Source organism: Macaca nemestrina, chromosome 11 (assembly GCF_043159975.1).
Source record: "Macaca nemestrina isolate mMacNem1 chromosome 11, mMacNem.hap1, whole genome shotgun sequence".
Classification (NCBI taxonomy): Eukaryota; Metazoa; Chordata; class Mammalia; order Primates; family Cercopithecidae; genus Macaca; species Macaca nemestrina.
In genome coordinates this window covers 52446780-52463817 of record NC_092135.1, presented here as the reverse complement: position 1 = coordinate 52463817, position 17038 = coordinate 52446780, and the positions used below count along the sequence as shown (strand labels likewise).

Here is a 17038-nt window from a genome sequence, read left to right as displayed (position 1 = left end):
CAATTGATGAACTAAAGAACACAGGCCTGATCTACTAAGGAAGTAGGACCTAGGTAATCACTGAGGGTCATGGAGAGAGTATAGTGAGAGATGCTCCAAGAATGGGAAAGGGAGAAAATCAAAGACAATTAAAAACAAATCAAATGTAATGACAGATAAAGGAATGTAGAAAAGCTATTTGTAAAACTTTTATTAAACACAATTTTGGGATTCTCTTGAATCATTACCATTACAAATTTTATATGACTGAAAGTTACTTAAAAAAAAAAGTATAAATGAATTATAAAGTGAAAATTATTTTTGAAGCAATGTAATTTTTTTTTTTTTTTTTTTTTTTTTTTGAGACGGAGTCTCACGCTGTTGCCCAGGCTGGAGTGCAGTGGCGCGATCTCGGCTCACTGCAAGCTCCGCCTCCCGGGTTCCCGCCATTCTCCTGCCTCAGCCTCCTGAGTAGCTGGGACTACAGGCGCCCGCCACCGCGCCCGGCTAATTTTTTGTATTTTCAGTAGAGACGGGGTTTCACTGTGGTCTCGATCTCCTGACCTTGTGATCCACCCGCCTCGGCCTCCCAAAGTGCTGGGATTACAGGCTTGAGCCACCGCGCCTGGCCTTAGCAATGTAATTTTTTAAGGAATGACAAAATATAAATATCCAAAGGGATACCCATCTCCTCTTGCCCATGGCTATATATAGAATAAAACCACTTATCCTACTTATACTAGCTCCATGGCATCACAATCACTGTACTGCTATGTCCTTGTCACCAAACACCTTCATCATAGCAATGTGATTTACAGTCCTCAGGGAATCTACAACATAAATGTATCTGCATTAGAGCATCATGAAGCAGTTTATTTCCCAAAACTACACACCTAAGAGTGGGACCCAGATTCGGTAAGACCCTGTTTGCCACTTTAAGCTTATCAATTGATCATATCCTCAGAATAATCCCAAAAGGTAAAACCCATTTCATGGACGCTAAGTAAACTTGCTAGTAAGAGAATGGGTCAGGATTCAAACATAGGTCTGTCTGAATTTAGACTATACTACTATCAAAATACTTTATTATGACTTTTACTTTCTGCCTGAACAGATAATGGTATGAAAGAAAGGGAAGGGAAGGGAAGGGAAGGGAAGGGAGGGGAAGGGAGGGGAGGGGAGGGGAAAGGAGGGGAGGGGAGGGGAGGGGAGGGGAAGGGAAGGGAAGGGAGGAAAAGAAAGGAAAGGAAAGGAAAGGAAAGGAAAGGAAAGAAAAGAAAAGAAAAGAAGGAAGGAAGGTAGGAAGGGAGGAAGGGAGGAAGGGAGGAAGGGAGGAAGGGAGAAAGGGAGAAAGGGAGAAAGGGAGAAAGGAAGAGAGAGAGATGTGGTGTTGTGAGAGTTAAGATTTTGTGTCAGTTTGGATGAGCTAAGAGATGCCCACATAGCTGGTAAAACATTATTTCTGGGTGTGTCTAAGAGGGTGTTCTGGAAGAGATTAGCATTTGAATCAGTGGACTGAGTGAAGAAGATCTGCCCTCACCAATGGGCACCATTCAACCTACTGAGGGCCTGAAAAGAATAAAAAGGCAGAGAAAGGGCAAAGTTGCTCTCTCTGCTTAAACTGAGACATTCATCTTCTCCTGCCCTCAGACATCAGTGCTCTTGGTTCTTGGGCCTTCAGACTCCAGCTCCCTGCTTCTCAGGATTTTGGCCTTTAAAACTGGGAGTACATCATCAGCTCCACTGCTTCTCAGGCCTCAGGTTTTAACTAGAACTACATCACCAGCTTTCCTGAGCCTCCAGCTTGCAGAAAATTGTGGGACTTCTCAGCCTCCGTAATCTTTCATGAGCCAGTTCCTCCTAATACGTCTCTTTCTTTATATCTTTTTGTATATATATGTTACGGGTTCTGTTTCTCTGGAGAACTCTAATACACACATGTATTAATACATATTCAATGGATGACTGATGACTAAAAATATGAAAAGCCTCACTATGGCAGTTCTAGCACAGACCATTAATTGTGTCACATCACTATTCTTATCATGCAATGTGATATTTCACTCTTAGGTGCCTGTAAAGAATAGTTTATAAGTCTCTACAGGGCTTTTTTTTTTTTTTTTTTTTTTTTTTGCCATGTCATAGGGAATTATTAAACTCGTACATGTCTATTTTCTATGGAAATAGAGACTAAGTCAGCCAGGTAGATGGCTCCAATAGCAAGGCTGAGGCACATGAGGAGGGGGGTAACAACAACTAAAAGCAAAAAGATGAATGCAGACAAAAGCACATATTAGCATTAAATGGTCTCAGCAAAGTAATCATATAACTAATAGAGTGAAAGCATCTCTCCTCTGCAGTTTGGGTGAAAAGGAATGTTAGCTAGTAGACGTCTCTAATTTGCGCATCTGCAAATCAGTGTATGAATGAAACAGTACATAGTCATTTACCCTGAGATAACAAGTATAAGTATAGCCACTGACAGAACATCTCATCACAAGAAAGTGTTGGTGACTAAAGGTAAATGGTTACTGTTTTCCAAGGTCAGAGGATTTCTTTCATCCTTTCACTGATGGTAATAACAGTTTCACAGGTCATGGATAATGCAAAGAAGCATAACTTAAAACACGTGCTGTCCTTGTTTGTAAATTATTTTTTTTAAAGTAAAATGGTCATAACAACAGTATTGTGCGTAATGAATGTTTCTTTTTCATTGAAAACAGTTAAAATTCTAAAACTCAAGAACCCCGAATCTCACACCATAAGCTAATTCTCTTATTTTAGAAAATATAATGAAAACATTCTAGAAAACATAATGAGTAAACCTCTGTATCTTTCCAGCAAAATTTATCATTTTCACAAATTATCCTTGCCTCCCTTTACACCAACGAGGACTTTGGTAATTTTTGTTACTGGTTTATCAGAGGACTGAGCAAAATTTCTGCCAGTCTGATTAACATGGTTATGATTAAACCATATTCTTTAATTGTGGATTCCTGGATGGCTAATCTTGTCACTTGCTATTTGTCAAGCTAACATAAAGGGAAATCAAACATGTACTATACAATCTAATTTTCTTCTGGAATTCTGAGTAAATGTATATGGCCAAAACTAACTAAGATGCCTATAGGTAGAGTAGGTGATAATTAGAAAGATTGGGAAAAAAAAAAAAAAAAAACACTAAGAGAACTAAGAGGAAAAAAAAAGTAAAACAAAGAACTAGTAAAAATACTGAAGTCTTTCTGGTAACCATCTTAATGGTGTGATAATTTTATTATAAGATTGTTTTAACGTCTATATCTCCTAAATAAAATTTTAATCAATAGAACTATGTGAAGATTTCAATATTGTTTTATTACCTGAGAGTTACAAATTATAGATTCATTTTCAGAAAGGACAAGACAAAATTAAATGAACAGATCATGATAGAATTTCTAATCATTCACTAGCTAATGTCCAATTTAAGTTCTTCATGTTCTTATCAAATAGCCGTTTTTAGAGTATTTGACTAAATGTCAAACAATATCAGTATAACACCAGCTTCAAAAATTGTATATTTACCACATACCATCATTACTATTCTATGTAATTATAATGTAATTATAATTATAATGGAAATGCAACACTCATTCTTCTACTGCTTCTCTGAGCCATGTATAAATCCTTCTAATAAATCAAGTTGTACTTATCAGCCAGAGTTTGTTTCTTCGACCTACAACTGTGAATCCTAACATACATATCTGGCCAATTCCTTTGTTTCAGGTCACCCAGATAGCAAGTAGAAGAAAAAGAAATTGAGTGAGTCTATCTTTCCTTATATGAACTCTTGTACCCTTTTCACTAAGGCATTCTGCTTCCCCAAGAAAATATTACCCAACCCCTCCTTCACATTCAAACTCTTGCTCTTTGAACTCTTACTATCCCAAACCCCAGAACTGAATAGTTTTAGTTATATCCATTTCTATTCAAATTGTTTATCTAAATATTCATTATTCACACTAAAGACAACATCGATTTGGATAGACAGGGATATATGATGGAGAACAGACCTGTTCTACAACATTACCCAGATTAGGTAGCAAATGGATAGTTACCCAATAGATTTTCCACATAGGGAGCAAATTTTGATATTAAGACTTAGACAGCAACTGTAGAATAAAAGACATGTAAAAAATTGAGTGAGAGAACAGGGCAATATCCTCCCAAATAGCTTTTATTCCATCAAAATGTATACTATATTCTCTAATAAAATAAACATTATAAGTAACTGACCCCATCATAAGTTTCCCTAATATAATTTCTAAATCATTATGGAAAACTGCCTAAAAATCTGCAACCTATGATAAGATTCCTCTGCACCATAATTACAAGTTTGTGCTTTAGGAGTTGTTTCCACATAAGAAGAGGAAGCATTCCATGTTAATGCTTTTATTAAAAAGTCCATTTCCAGTTGATTAAGATAAAAATAAAATAACCTATTATTATATTGATAATCAAGATCATTTGACCTGGAAGGGGTCACAGTGATCATTTAGTTCAAGATTCATATATTTCCATATATTTATAAATGTGGAAGCAGATGACGAGGCTGAGAAAAGCCTTGTATAAGTTCATAGAGCTTGTTAGGGGCATCTTCTGACTCTATGGTAAAGATTTCTTCTATTACACTATACATATGGTTAATTAAAAAATATACAACTCTATTCTGTTTTTGGTAATTGTAATGGTTACTTCTCAGGTTTCATTTATTTAATTTTATAAAACTTTATAATTCATAATCAGGTTTTGACTCTCTGTGCCAGCGGTCCCCAACCTTTTTGGCATCAGGAACTGGTTTTGTGGAAGACAATTTCTCCACGATGGTCAGAGTGGGCAGGGGAGATGGTTTTGGGATGAAACTGTTCCATCCCATGTCATCAGGCATTAGGTAGATTCTCATAAGGTGCATGCAACTTAGATTCTTCACATGCGCAGTTCACAGTGGAGTTTGTGATCCTCCTAGAATCGAATGCCACCGCTGGTCTGACAGGAGGTGGAGCTCAGGCAGTAACATTATCTTGCCTGCTCACCTCACCTCCTGCTGTGCAGCCCAGTTGCTAACAGGCCACACACCAGTACCAGTAGGCCCAGGGTTTGGGGATCCTTACTGTGTACTATACCATCCTATTATAAATAGTCATGGTTTCGGACAGTTAGTGCTTTTGAGAGACCTATTTCCCTGAACAAGGTCAGGTTACAAAAAGATAGCATGGACACCTAGAGTGATGGAGCAAATGACCCTGATGTAAGAAGCAAGGCAGAAACCAAGTAAAATAGAAAAATACTCCAAGCAAAAAGAAAATACATTAAGGTTTAACTGTAAAAGAGAATAAAGTGGATTTCTATTTGACAGGGAGAGGAAATGCTCCATGGGAAACATTAAAAAAGAAATGATTCATGGCACTTCACTTTAGTCTTTATACATAAAAGATGTCGTTCGTGTTCAGATAAGTGGAGAAGGCTACACCGTGGGTAGGAGGGCAGGACGTCATTCTGAAATAGTGAAGAATAAAATGGCATAGATACATTCTTTATACCTGCAGGAACTACATTTTAATAATTTAAATTATTTGTGAGACCCTATCAAGTTAACATCAATTACTTTTGGTATTCAGAGAAGAAAGACAGATGTGAAATGCAGAAAAACTAAGGTAGATAAAAGGATGAAAGAAATGAAAACTTTAACTTTTCTCTTCTGCCATCAAAACCCTTTTAAATAAAGTTTTCTTCTTGTTTTAAATGCTCAGGACACTGAAGACATGCTTTCTGTTGAATTTCAGGAAATATATAGATTGCAAAACTAAAACATTTATTACACTAGCGTGGGATTTCATTAGAATTTCTTTGTGGCCCCACACATATACAGAGCTGGTAAGTCCCAATTGTTTTAATGCTATATTCCTGCATGAAGAGATGACATTTGCAATAATCACTAGAATATTCTTTTTTTTTACTGTTATCACTATACCACAACTTTTCACTCATAGAAAGTAATCAGATCATTCTTGGGTAACTGGAGATCAAAAATTAATTGTTTGTAAAATATTTACTCCATGGCTTCTGGGAGATGTGAAGAGGATGATCAATCCATAATTTAAAATTTTCACCTCTCTGACTACTTGGAATTTCAACACTTTGGTTCCTCCAAAAATGGAAGCTAGCTAGTGTCTGAAACAATACTCATCATTTTCATGGTCTTCTAATCTGTAGCTTCTGCCCCAGGTCCTAAGAACTTCTTGGAGCAGCGCCTCACAATGTCAGTGCCCTCTAATGTGTATTATTTCAATGGGATAGTACAGAAATGGAGGTGGGAAAGTGCTGCTTTTGAGATGTGATATAATCAGTGCATGGCCAAATGTCAAATAGGCAGCAAACTAGAAAATGCTGCTTCAAACAGTGTCCTCTTTTGAATAATCTTTAGAACCTTCAGATCTTTGTAAAAATACATTTCTATTGCTTGAGAAATGAATTTTTTTAACCCATTACTTCCAGTGAATACAAAGATAGAGCTTAGCTTCTTATATGAATCAGAAATGCTTCTGAGTCTAGAAGACAGTTACACTTTGGTCAAAATAGATGAGTTTGAAACAGAAAGCTACTAATCGGAAGAAAATACTTAAAGTTCTCCTAGGGAGTTTCTGAGCAGCCACAGACAGCACGTATGGACCAGATTCCTAATAGCATGATGGATGGCACTGGAAGGGCAGTAGAACAAGGACCAATATTGAAATTTGCCAATGCCCGGTTCAAATTCCTGAGACTGTGTCGCAATAGGTAAGAACTCTGATGACTTTTTTTTTTCCTCTGTCTTCTCCAAATGAGTGACCAATTAATGCTGAAAGCTCCAAGGTTGGGACAGGTATTCAGGGAGCACTATCTACCCAGAGATCAAGGTATGTAATTGACAAATCATAAAATATTCCAAAAGAAACATCCTTCAGGAATACTGTAGTGATGAATACTATTAGTTGCCTATTTAGAAAATCATATTCCATGCTCCTCCATCTTTTCACATAAAACCCTGATTTTGCTCAGGTATTAGATGGTCATGCATTTCAGAGAAGGATGAGTCTAAGGCAATCATAGTGGTTTCATTATTCTTGCCATCACATTTGATTGGCTTAGATAGAGCAAGTGTTGTATAAATGGCCAATGAGATGTGAGAGGAAGTCTAGACAACACCATCTAGTAAAGTTTTCAAACCCTTGTAAAGGGACACAACATAAGAATTATTCATTTTTCTGTGATACCTTAAAAAGTGATATCACAGAAAAGGTGATATCTTTTTATCAGAACAGGTGATATCTTTTTAAGGTACCTGTGATACCATGAAAACATAACCTAGTGTGACAAACATAGCAGTGCAAGATGACGGAAGGAAACTATTTCTTTGCTTTATATTTAGTTTTTCAATTAACCAACCTGGTAGTTGCACTATTCTTTTTATATATAACATAAAAATCTCTCATTAAAAATTAGTTGTATTGACTCTTTTGTTATTTGTAACTGAATATATCTTAACTTTATGTAATAGGCAATTTATATCACTGATATGATATTACAACTCTATATCATCTTTAGTTAGATAATTAATGTGGATGGAAGAAAATTAAATTCATGAGAAGATGTGAATCAGCCATAAGTGAAAAATATGGCTGCTTTATAAAGGAGGACTGAAAACAATATGTGACTTTATTACCTGTTAGGAGCAATGGCTCAACCAAAATCAATTCATCTATGAAAAATACAACAAACATTAAACACACTGGCAAAACTAGTAGGCAGGAGATATTTGCAACTTAAAACACAAAGCATATTGCACCTTACTTGAAGAGAGCCACATTCATTATTCAAATACCAAACACCAACGATGGGGGAAGAAAAAAAAGAAACTGGAAGTTAGGATGATTACGAGGAGATTTAGGTGAAGTTCTAGCCTAACAAGTGACTATAATCCTTGGAATACCTGAGCCACGTCATAGATTAGTAGGTTGCCAGCATCCGCATCCAGTAAGTAGTCTAAGCCTGAAGCTTGATAAATTTCATTAATGTCACTTATTCTTGCAGATAAACCTGATTCACATATGAACCCTATCATTTCTACACCAACATCATTCTTTAGTTCATCTCTCTTCCCTATTTGATTCCATCTCTCGTTGTCCAGCCCCTTAGCTGATCTAACCTAGATCACTTCAAAGACTTCTAACAGGTTTTCCTGCTGCTAGTTTCTTGCCCTTTTGCTCCTTCAATCCATTCTTTACACTCTTCCTTAGCAATTTGGTGGTCACCCTGATGCTCAAAAATTATTTGCTGACTCTCCATTAAAGGCCTGAAAAATTAATGCTCATATGCCTTACCATGGGTACAAACAATAAATTGTTTCATTTTATTTGCTACCACTGCCAGTGACATAAAAATCTTCACTTTTTCTGATGAAGTCATATGCTTTTCCATTTATTTAAAAATCATATATGATCATACTTACATGCTCTAATTCATGCTACTTTTCCTTGTAATTTAGAGAAAATTTTATATTCATATTTTCTCTTCCTAAAACCACTTTAGATGTCTTTAGGTCTCACTCAAACACAACTCTATACAATCTTCCCTAACTTCCCCAAGACAGAAGTGTTCTCTCTCTTCTGTCTGTCTTATTTTGCAATGTGTTCACACTATGGTATAGCTCTTACTGCAGAGTACACTCTGCAATATTTTTGGTTGTGAATGAGGCTGTGAGCTCTTTGAAACAAATACCCATAGATTCCCAATTTGTTGGCTGGAATTGGTGGTGGAATAAGAGGAAAGTTTGCTAGAGACAATGAATCAACTAACTGGTCCCTATGCCACTGGGTGAAAGCTTCTTTCTGTTCTGGCATGAAAGGCTAGAGAGAAATGAAAAGGGTATCTTAGTAAAGCCCAGAGATAAGGAACACTCTTGGAGGTTTCTGACTGAAACTTCTTTTTCTTACCTCTAGTATGAAAGATTGTACAAAGAATCATACTAACACAGCACATTGTCTTTTAAACTGAAACAGTGCTAGGATAGATTAACATAGTTAAATCTACACCTTACCAGAGTTAGTCCACTTTCCATTTAGTTTAATTAGAGCTCGCTTTCCATTTGGTCTTTTAAAGTATAAATCAGATCCCATATTTCCTATGATAAAAATCCTTATTATAATATTATTAGAAAAGAAAATAAACAAAAATTCCCTTCCTTCCTTCTAAGGCCTATAAGATCTTTTTCCATCTGGCCACTACTGTCTACGTCTATCTCTTACCTTGTACCAGTCTCAGAAGTTCAGTTCTTGTAGTTTCCTCTATCTGAAGACATCTTACATCAGACATTTGCTTGGCTGGCTTATTTTCCTATTCATGACGCAGCTGAAATGCATTCTTCTTAAAATGGCCTTGCCAGGTTATCCTGGCTAATGTCATCCAGGATTTTTTTAAATATCTAAAGTTATTTTAATTATTAATTTGTATACATGATTATAACATATATAAGCACATAAAGATATAAACATACTTGTTTATATGAGCATATAAACAAGTGTGGATTTCCCTGATTAGAGTATAAATCCCTTGAGAGCAAATTGATTTTGCCTTTCTTGTTTACCGTGACATCCCAAACACAGAACATAGGATGTAGCTGGAGCTCAAAAAATCTTTGTCAGATCAATTGAAAGGATGAATGAATAAATGATATACTCAAAAATGTTTTTGGAAAATGTTTAGAAGGAATGGACCTCGGCATTCTAATGCAAGTGGAAATTAGAGCACTTCATACATCAGCCTTTCCAAGCAACCTCCTGAATTAGAAACCTGATTCAGGGAAACTTAGATATGAAGGGTATATATGTTGAATAGTTTTTCCTTGATAGAATTAAGTATACTGCTTTAGGATCTTTAAAAATATTGTGTATTTGATTCCAGCATGTAATCACAAGATATTTGAGTGTAAGATAATTAAAATTTTTCAAGAAATATCTTTTTTTTTGTTTCTTAGCTGCAATAGTTATCTTTAAAGTAAATGATATGCATACTTTGTCTTAAAAGACTTATTTGAGGTTTTTAACTTGGAAATAATATAAGTAGAATATAAAAACATTAAACTTTTCAATGTTTTCACAGATAACAGGAACCACATTTAATTTGGAATGAGTCCTTTTTTCTTAAAAATAAAGCTGAAATCATATAATTATTATTCTACTTACCTTCTAAACTACTATCTTTTTGCCTTTTTTTCATTCTTTCAGTTGTTATCACAAATCTCCTTTAGGCCAGATGCGGGTGGCTCACACCTATAATCCCAGCACTTTGGGAGGTCAAGGGGGGCAGATCACAAGATGAAGAGATCCAGACCATCCTGGCTAACATGGTGAAAGCCCGCCTCTACTAAAAATACAAAAAATTAGCCGAGCGTGGTGGCCTGTGCCAGTAGTCCCAACTACTCGGGAGGCTGAGGCAGGAGAATAGTGTGAACCCAGGAGGCAGAGCTTGCAGTGAGCCTAGATCACGCTACTGCACTCCAGCCTGGGCGGCAGAGCAAGACTAGATCTCAAAAAAAAAAAAAAAAAAATCTCCTTTATCTAGTGAGCTCCCAGGTACACTTGATTTGAGCAGTAACCAGCTTTTCAAATTATATTTTTACTGGAAGGAAAAATTTCTGCCAGGGAGTTATGTAAGCAAAGAGTCAAAGGCATTACTTCCCAAGCCCTTCAATTCCTACAACAGTTTTATGTGGCTTATTACGACATGCAGAATTGTAACAGGTAGAATAGATCCCAGATATTACTGAAAAACATAATTGCCTCATATCAAAGCTAAAAGGTTGCTTTTCTGTTTAAAAAAGAACATGGTTTCCATATAGGTAGATTTAAAATTACTATGCTCTCACTATTGAAACATGTTGACTTAGAGGACAGAAGGATATAATTGGACTGCTAAATTATTGAATATGTAAAGGCTCTCATTACCGTGTTTTGTTTAAAACATATACCTAAGTACTCAAAGTTTGATTTTCTTAAAAAAGGAAAATAGTCATGATTTTAGGTAATTGAGATAACACAATATACAGCTGTAATTTGTGGCAGGAGTCAAGAGGCTACTTGAAGACACAGTGTCAAGACCTGGTCATAAATATGAACCCAAGAATACAAAAGTGAGATGCTAAAGAATTAAATATTTATGGGCAGGCACGGTAGCTCATGCCTGTAATCCCAGCACTTTGAGAGGTCAAGGCAGGTGGATCACACACAAATATTCTGTGTCTAAAGTGTGAAAGCCCAAAGTTACTTCTTTATTATTTCACTTTCTTAAGGTCAGGAGTTCAAAACCAGCCTGGCTAACATGGCAAAACTCCATCTTTACTAAAAATACAAAAATTAGCTGGGTGTGGTGATAGACGCCTGTAATCTCAGTTACTTAGGAGGCTGAGGCAGGAGAATGGCTTGAACCCGGTGGGCAGAGGTTGCAGTGAGCCAAGATTGCAACATTGCACTCCAGCCTGGGTGACAAGAGTGAAACTCCATCCAAGAAAAAAAGAATATTTAATAGCCTGGCCACTGAAGCCAAGAAATTTTTCGATTTATTTTTCAATGAGTTATTTGAATATATCAAGTGCATATTTTGACATCATGTTGCTGAAGGACCTGGTAATTAATACCTATGGTAACACAAGCATTTCTGGGTTAGGGGCAGCGGTGTTTTTTTTTTTTTTTTTTTTTTTTTGAGACGGAGTCTCGCTCTGTCACCCAGGCTGGAGTGCAGTGGCGCAATCTCGGCTCACTGCAAGCTCCGCCTCCCAGGTTCACGCCATTCTCCGGCCTCAGCCTCCCGAGTAGCTGGGACTACAGGCGCCCGCCACTGCGCCCGGCTAATTTTTTTCTATTTTTAGTAGAGACGGGGTTTCACCATGGTCTCGATCTCCTGACCTTGTGATCCGCCCGCCTCGGCCTTCCAAAGTGCTGGGATTACAGGCGTGAGCCACCGCGCCCGGCCGGGGCAGCGGTGTTAAAATGGCCTCACAGAGCAGGAATTGGCTGCCCCTTCAATGATACTTGACCATGTCTACTCAAAAAAGTAGTATAAGATGCAAATCTCTTGGAAAAGATAGAGAAATGTATTACTCATAAATTTAAAATTTTTTTAAAAATGTAAAGGAAGCTAATATTCCTGAAGTAGCTAAAGAAGGGGGAAAGAATAAAAAACACAAGTTATCAAACTTTTATTTCATTAACTCTGAAAAACAATATAATGAAATAATTTGATTAATTTTATTTTCAACCAGTATGTATTGGAAAGAATAAAAAATTGTTAAAAATAACTACTGAAGTTTTTCAATGCAGTAAAAATCAAATATGAAGTTGAAATTCAACATAGTTTTGTAGCCTAGAAAATAAAGAAAGAAAGACATATATTGTAAAGTCACTTCCCTTTTTACATTTATATCAGCTACTGCTTTCTAGTTTCCCTAGAGCTGTCAGTGGAAACATTTTTGGGAACAGAGTTGCTCCTGTTTTTAATAACTTATATGAACAAGTGGTAGCGCAGTGAAGCTCTTAATGATAGCTCCTTATTTATGTATCCTGGGCATATAGAAGAATTGGGCAGCATGGATCTTATACCTATTCATCGGAATGTGGAGTGAGTTGATCATATGGGGAAATCTGACAGGACTTCAAGACTGTGCAGCAGAAAAGAAGAAATATATTAGTTGAAAAATACCAAAATGCTCTAAAAGTATTATTGTGGTAAAAAAAAAAAAAAAAATGGCATACACTATCAAAAGATTTTGAAAAGGCACACATTTACTGTCTTCTGAAAATAGCAACATTCAATTTCAAAGAGTCTTAGGATGTTCACAACATGAGAAAAAGAAAAACAAGCCCAATATATTTTACAGCTTAGTGTTTCAAACCCCACTTCTGGGGGCCTAAACACTGGTGATGGCATTTGTTGCTTAAAGCATTCTGAGCATATATTAGAAACAATTTCTGGCTAAATTAAATGTAAAATTGTAATACTTGGTACAACTTGTCAAGCACTGCCATGTATCTATTTATATTGATATGAATGTTATGGTTACAAACATATATTTAATAAAAACAATTCATTAAACTGTTTTGTAAATTTAAAATACAAGTTATTTTTTATTATTTGATTATTTTATGATTCCCACCATTTTAGGTACTAGCAACCTGATATAACTAATTGCCAGTAATTTTCTTTTACCTTTTATATCGGGTTTCAGGAATTAATGCTTAATACATGTTTATTAATGAATAAAGAGTCTATAGGCAAATAACTGAATACCCAAATCTTCATCGTTTTGCCATAGAAATAATAGCCTCAGGTATTCTCTAAGAATTTTCTAGCAAAGTCTAATAGGTTTTTTAAGATAGATCTTAATATACTTTTTCACAAGTCAAGGGTTCAGTTTTTTAATTGCTTTTTGTTATTTTGTTATTTTTGAAACAAATATTATGTTTCTACAGTTTGAAAGCCCAAGGTTATTTCTTCATTATTTCACTTGCTTAGGAGGCAATCGGTTACAGAAAATCAGTCTTCTCCCTTAGCGTGGTCTTATCTGATATACCTCAGCCTACTGAATTTTAAAACTTCAATCTGCTCTCAAAGGAAATTATACAATTGAAATGTACTTCAATTTAAGCTAGCTTAGTTAAATATTAGATTGCCAGTCAATAGGGAAATAGTGTAGACATCCATGGATAAGTTATCATTTGCTGCTTTAGGAAAGATTCCAAATCACCATTTCATACATACTAACAAGTGTTATATTGACATCTACACAATAAAATAAATATATAGATTTCTGTCAGGCTTTTGCATTTGGAAGACTTACTTTGCTATACTTGATATTGGTATAGCATTTGCATTTTACTAAATTCTTGATATATTCTGGTGCTGTCTCTTTTTGCTAATAACTATATAACTTATTTAATCTTCTGGGGCTTAATTTAAAATCTCTGCAAGCAGATGTTGGATTGAAGGAGACAATTAGTCTGCTGAAAAAATGGAAATGTACTTTCAAGTAGGTTGACACCAGTTTTACTAGAAATATCATGGTTAGTTATGATAAGGCAGGATGCAAGTCTGAGGGCAACTTAAGGCCCTATGTTAGAGAGAAGAATAAATGGGGGAAAAGAAAAGTGAATGCATTACCTGAATTTGCTTGAAAACCTGCACCAACTCTGACAGCTGTAATATGAATTGATGCAGAGTGCAGAAAAAATAACTTAATAGGCATATGCAGACTATTTTCTACTCTCATCAATAGTCTGATACTACCAAAACAAGAGCTCTCCCTTTTGCTCCTTGGTCAGTTTTTTTTTTTTTTTCTTAATTAAAAACACTGTGACACTTATCCTTGTATAATTGAAGTAGCTCTTTCTCTTCTCCCATCTTTTTTAATGCTCACATAACTCAGAAGGTACACTCTGCAGAAATATAAATCCCACCTTTCTGCTGATAGGTTTATTTTTTACTACATAGAATGTCATGACTACTTTTTAGGTATTTTATTTGCTTTGAAATATTTCCATTTAAAATGTGAAGTGCTAAGCTGAGAAATGGTAAAGCAAATAGCATAAAGGAAATATTTCTGTCTTTTTTACACAGGTAGAGTTCAATATTGAGTTTTGCCTCCTAAATTCTGCCAATATCATTTCTGCCCCAAGCCATGCCTACAGTTATACAAAAAAACAGGATGGGGAAAATATTTTCCATTTAGCTATTTTTGAATTGAGAATTAAGCTAAGCAGCACAAATAATCCACAGGAAATTCTCAAACAGACATCCTCAGGCACAGGGCTGGTGAATGACAGGGTTCCCCAGGCTCTAGCACAACATGAAGAGCCATACGTGGCTCAACCACAGCTGGACTCACTAGAGGGGGATCACATGCCCTGCTGCCTCTTATGTTTAGAAACACATGTTTACAAAGAGTTGGATTTGGCAGCGGGGACCCAATCAAGTTGGAAAACCTTGAGCTTTATGATCAATAGTTGGGCCTTACTAATATGAGAAACCTGCTATTCTAGAACCCTACTCATCCGGGAAATTTGGGTGTCAGAAGTGTTCCTCCTGGCTTGGCCACCTGACAGGAACTACTTGGGTCATGCAGCCCACAGATAGGTTTGTTTCTCTGTGGTTACACAATTGTGAGAATTCCTCGGGTGGTAAATAACTTCACAAAGAAACAAGTAGGCCTTAGTCAGTGTTCCCATAAATATTTGCTCTTCTCTCACTGCAAGAAAATTTCAGGGAAGAAGAGCCTAAGAATGATCAAGAGAGAAGTTCTTTCCCTCCAGGAAATATTGCTGGGTAGAAGACATTAAGTAAGGAGGCTGGCATGGTCCCAAGTAAAAGAGCCCATTGTAATTTATATCTCTGAATTTCTCTTACAGGTAACTCTAGAAGATCATCTATTGTATAATAGGAAAACTAGTGTTTAATTCACATGGCTATTATGGAGATTTCATAAATGTGGTATATAAAGTACCTGCTTCAAATCTTGGTAAATACTATCAGTTAAATATGTATAAGTTTTTCTCTCCCCTGTACATGTTCAAAGCACTCTCTGCATCTTGACTTACATCTCCAAATCTAAATTTTATCTAAATAAGGCTATGGGTTTAGGAGAGCAAATGAATCTCTATGGCCCTCCTTCAAATTATCCAGTTATCCAGAATTAAATCTTTGGGTTAGTATCTAAACCATACCATATCTCATAGCCACCTTTGAAAGAATGCCTTGCATTCGCCGGGTGCGGTGGCTCATGCCTATAATCCCAGCACTTTGGGAGGCTGAGGCAGGCAGATCACGGGGTCAGGAAATCAAGACCATCCTAGTTAACACAGTGAAACCCTGCCTCTACTAAAAATACAAAATATTAGCCAGGCGTGGTGGTGGGCACCTGTAGTCCCAGCTACTCAGGAGGCTGAGGCAGGAGAATGGCGTGAACCCAGACGGCAGAGGTTGCAGTGAGCCAAGATCTTGCCACTGCACCCCAGCCTGGGCGACAGAGTGAGACTTCGTCTCAGAAAAAAAAAAAAAAAAAAAAAAAAAGAAAGAATATTTTACATTTAATATCCAGTAGATATTGGATAAATATCCTGTATATTATCAGAAAAGGTGTTATTTTACTTAAGAGAGCAGACACTACTTAGACCTAAGTGACAATCTAGGATCTTTTATTCTCAGCTTAGCAATTTGCTAAGCAATTTTTATGACCTTAAGGATTTCAAAAAGCTTAAATTATTAAAACTATACTCTGTGACCCTTTCACCAATGAAATAAAAATAATTATAAGTGAGCTTTCCTTTTATTTTATACAATCTCAATGATGCTAAAGAGAGACATGACAACTGCTGTCTGATTGTTTCTAGGTCTCAGAAAACATGTAGAGATTCCTTCCACATAATTCACTTAAAAGGGCAGCAAAGCCAATTACTACTCAAAACACAACAACAAAAATCACCATAATTTAGATCTTTAGAAGTATTCCATTGAAGAAAGATTTATTATAGTGGCCTTTGAAGAAATAATGCAAATCACCACATTCATATTTAAATATAGGAAATGAAATTAAACACATTTATAATTCTAGAATGTTCTTATTCTTTGTCATGAATTAAATGGGGTATTTAATAAGTACTTAGTGTTGGAAACAATGTTTTGACCTTTCAAAATAAAGCATACATTTAATTTCCTGAACATCATACATAATTTCTAAGTACAATTATGAACAAAATTATGTTTCTGGGGACCGTATCCTGGAAAGGAAGAACTGTATTACTCCTCAAATAATGTTCTTTTTGAAGTCACGATGACCCAGGTACTAGCAACACACCTTTTATCATATTAAGTAGATTTTTACTGAAAAAATGTTTTGATTTCCAAGCATGGCCACACGGATAAAAATGCCTTAGAGATAATGTAATGCCAAACCCAACCAAGTTCTGTATTTCTTTTGAAAAAAGATCGGTCCTAGCTG

General features: G+C 36.1%; 1 long non-coding RNA gene across 1 annotated transcript; it reads left to right on the top strand.

Annotated features, from left to right (window-relative positions):
• The first annotated feature begins 790 nt into the window (after positions 1-790).
• Positions 791-15559, top strand: LOC139356974 (uncharacterized). Its single transcript, XR_011609560.1, has 5 exons — positions 791-894; positions 3742-3777; positions 5766-5889; positions 6641-6792; positions 15450-15559. It is a non-coding gene; the product is annotated as an uncharacterized lncRNA (long non-coding RNA).
• Positions 15560-17038: the final 1479 nt, after the last annotated feature.